Below are 4,403 nucleotides of genomic sequence, written 5' to 3' on the forward strand. Positions count from 1 at the left end.
CATACGGCTCCCGGCGTGCCCCGAGGCGGCAGCGCCACGGCCGGCAGGCGGCGGCCGCGCGCGAGGGCTGCCGGGAGATGTAGTCTGAGGGCGCGACGGGGAAGTGCGGCGGCCGGAGCGGAACCGGGAAGCGGCGGGGCGGGGCGCGATGACGTCACAGTTGGGACGAGCGAAGTGGGGGGGAGAGGGAGTAGGAGCGGCCGCCATGGCGGGGAGGGTGGGGGCTGGTGCCGGGCTCGGGCCCTGCGGCCGGGAGGAGCGCGGAGCCGCTGGTATCACAGAGTCCAGCATGGCGGGGTTGGGAGGGACCTCTGTGGGTCACCCAGCCCAACCCCCCTGCCCAAGCAGGGTCACCCAGAGCAGGCTGCACAGCACCGCGTCCAGGCGGGGCTGGAATATCTCCAGAGAAGGAGACTCCACAGCCTCCCTGGGCAGCCTGGGCCAGGGCTCCGTCACCCTCAGAGGGAAGAAGTTCTTCCTCACATTCAGATGGAACTTCCTCTGCTTCAGTTTGTGCCCGTTGCCCCTTGTCCTGTCGCTGGGCACCACTGAAAAGAGTCTGGCCCCGTCCTCCTGACACCCACCCTGCAGATATTTGTAAGCATTTCTAAGGTCCCCTCTCTGCCTTCTCTTCTCCAGGCTGAACAAGCCCAGCTCCTTCAGCCTCTCCTCATAGGAGAGATGCTCCAGTCCCCTCCTCATCATCGCAGTCCTCCGCTGGACTCCCTCCAGTAGCTCTTCATCTTTCTTGAACTGGGGAGCCCAGAACTGGACACAGGAGAATCACCCAAGAATCACCACCTGGAAATCACCCAAGAACATGAATCCCTGCCTCCGAGCAGGGTTGGGTGGGTGGGTGCTCTGTGACACAAGCCGGGATGCGCACACCGATCGGGAAAGAGGACAAACGAACCCAACAAATGCTGACGGGGCGGGAGAGCCTCCCCGCGCCCTCGGCGAGCGGGACGAGGCCCGGCGCTGGGCAGCCTCCTTATGTACCAGCGGGAGTTCAGCCACCGAGCTGCGTAACGGATCCTGCCTCGTTAGCACTGTAACGGCAGATACGGAAGAAAGGCAAGAAAATACACAGGAACAATGCACGGAGGCTTACAAAAACCCCTCCCAGGGGAGGACGGGCCCTCCCAGCTGAGGGCGTCGGAGGCTGGAAGAGTACAAGGGGAGGCAGAGCTTTTACCTGCCCTTTTCTTACCCTCACGGAAACATCTGCTGTCGGGAGCGGAGGCTGAGCACCACACACCTTTGCTCTGATCCAGTATTGGCTCCAGTTCCCCCAGGGGATGGCTCTGGCCCTGGGGCACTCTGGGGAACTTCCAGAAAATGTCAAGGTCCTTCTTTGTACAGAAAACAATTGTACCCAGGACGCAGGAGGGAACCGGTCCTGTGGAAAGGTGCTGGGACAAAAATCAGTGACCTGAGCAGCTCAGATCCGCCTCGGCCCACGCCGCAGCTGAACAGTGGGCAGGTCCCTGCTAGGGAAACAAAAGTGGGGTAAAATTCTGGGTAGAATTCTTCCCTTTTGGCCAGCAGCAAATAGCTTGCAGCCATCTTAACTGACTCGAGGTTTGCAGTGGAGTTTAAGCAGCTGAACGAGACTGGGACAGGGAGGAGCAAAGAGGGTTTCTGGTGTTCGTGGCTGCTGTGGTGAGGCACCTTCCCTGCACAACCGGTGCCGGCGTACTGAGCAGTGCCGAGGACTGCACGCAGCTCACGGTGTCTCAGTGACAGCTTTTAGTCTTCTGATTAAAATTCTCTTTCCCATGATGTTTCCTTCCATCGCAAAATGTAATCTGCGGGCAGCATGGCTACAGAAGAGAGGGGTTTTTTCTGTTGTTGTTTTAAGTAACTGCTCTTTTTCCTTTCCACAGAAAGGGCAGCGGGGCTCCAGGAGCAGCTCTGCGGGGATGGCTGTTGCTCCCACGCAGCCAGCCCAGCTGGGAGAGGGGGACAGGGGCCGCCACGCTTGCAGGCAGCCCCCCATCCTCTCCTCTGCCAGAGCCCCGGGGGCTGCAGCATCCGTCAGACACGCACCCAGAGAGCTTCCACAGGCAGGAGCCAGCCTGGCCTCCTCCGATCAGGGAGCTCTGCTACGTTACCTTACGCACAATCGCTCTGAGGCTTGCTCTTAAGAGGACAATCATTATGCTCAAGATAAAGCTTGATAAAACTTGTTTCGGTTCAAGGCTACCACAAATGCAAATGCCTATCAAGCAACCACCTTGACGGCTGGACATCATGATCTTAGAGGTCTTTTCCAACCTTAATGATTCTGTGATTCTATGATCTTTCAGCCCCTGTGTCCCGCAGTCACAGATGAGGCTGTTTTGTGGTTCTGCTTCCACCCCTTCAGCTACCCTCCGCGTGGCCAGAGGAAGCCCACTTCCAGCATCTCATTTAGACAGGCTGGCCTGTGCACGGGGCTGGTGGAAAGCAGAGGCCAGAGAGGAAGGGCCAGGCCTCCAGACAGTGCCTCTGAGCTGGAGTGCTGCACCCACACATCTGCGTCTCAAAATAGACCCAAGTGCAGCGCCGCAGCAAGTGCCAGAGACCACATAACGATACCGTACAGTGTGGGTACAGAGGGGAGGAAAATAGGAAAAGTATATTTAGCAAACTATTTCCTGATGCTCTTCCCCTCCTGTGAGAGACAACTATTTAAAACAAACATTGTGGGCAAATAAACTCTGCCCTTCCAAGCAGTCAAGACATTTCACAGAAGCACAGAAACACGTAGGTAGGAAGGGCCAGCTGGAGGTCTCCGGCCCTGCCACCTCCTCCCAAGCACTTCCACTCACAGCTCTGTCGAATTTGGAGTGTCACCAGACACTGAGATCTCACAGCCTCTCTGCAGCCTCCTTCCTTTGACCACTCTTTTGGTATAAATCTCTTTTCTTGAGTCAGAAGTTGCCACGTTCCAACACATCCCTGTTGCCTCTCGTCCCGTCCCTGTGCACCTCTGGAAGGTCTGGCTCCACCTTCTGCACCCCCTCCCCTTGGGCAGAGACCTCTCCTTAACCTCCTCCCCTGCTCCCAGCCTCCCCTCGTCAGCCTGCTGCTCCATCTCCTAACAGCCACCAACAGCGGGAGGTACGGAAGCATCACAAAAAAGTGAAATGGGCCAAAAGTGAGTTAGGAAAGTGAGTGAGCAAAGCGAACTGGTGACAGGACTCGTCCTGACAGGGACCGTGTGACAGTCATCCAGGGGTGACGATGTAACCCACCGTTAGACTGGGTGCAGTCTGCGAGTGCATGCTGCCAGGAGGAAGATACCACCATGGGCATGGCACCACGCTGTCTCTGCAAGCTCCTGCATTTAAGATTTTGAGCAAAATACGCTGCAAGGAGACAGGAAGAGCACCCGGAGGTCGAGCGACCAGGCAGGCTGCAGGCAGGCATTGGGGTCAGGCCAGTCAGACCAGTAAGACTGGGCTGACTGCTCCAGTGGCCAGAAACGCCCACGGTTTCCCAGACGGCAAGGCAGGGGACTCCGCAGCCAGAGTTTCGTCACCCAGGACTCACGCTCTGCTCTGCACCACCTCCACAGAAACAGGCTGCAAATGAAGCATTTTGCATCTACAGACAACTGAGCAGCTCATCACACAAATTTGCCAGCCCAGCTGGCCTATACATGGAGCAGTAAGAAAGCGCGGGAGAGCAGAGCATGGGGACAGCACGTCCTGGGAGGACCTGGAAGCAGCAGCGATGTTGTGCAGGTCTGGGTCAAGGTCCCCTCCCCAACAGCCAGCGCATCCTGTGGTGGCATAAAACCAGAGGCTGAGGGCAGTAGGGAAGGAAGCAGCAGCCTGGCAGGGCAGTGGAGCAGGGAGCAGCACGCTTCCCTGCTCTCCGACCTGCTCTGGGCTCCAGACCTGCCCCTGCAGCTTCTTTACCAACATTGCACAACGGTAATTTTCAGCTCCTGGGTCTGGTGCTCCCATGCTGGCTTTGGGACTCCTACTTGGGAAATCAGAGAGGAGAAGCCAAGCGGACAACAGAAATTGTCCCAGTCACACCAGACTTTCTTGCTGCCTAACCACACCAGCTCCCCGCCTGCCACTGACCCTCGGAAACCACTAACCACTGGCCCACAGAACTGCGCTAGGGGAATGCGCGGGCTGGGAAGCAGAAGTACCCTGTGCAGCACCCAGCCCGGAGCCGATGCTAGAGATGGCTCGTGGATGCACCCAGGCTTCAGTGTCCCTCGCCGTACACAGAAGGCGTCACGTTTAACTGTCACGAGGATTCACTCATTGATGTCTAAGGCACTTGCAGATGCTTGGATGTGGAGAAAAACCATGAAAAGAACAAACCTGTGGAGAGAATACCAACCAGAAAGAAGAGCTAACGCACGCGCGTGCTCCCACCCACTGACTCCACACAGCACG

The sequence above is a fragment of the Opisthocomus hoazin genome, chromosome 18, assembly GCF_030867145.1.
Source record: "Opisthocomus hoazin isolate bOpiHoa1 chromosome 18, bOpiHoa1.hap1, whole genome shotgun sequence".
Lineage (NCBI taxonomy): Eukaryota > Metazoa > Chordata > Aves > Opisthocomiformes > Opisthocomidae > Opisthocomus > Opisthocomus hoazin.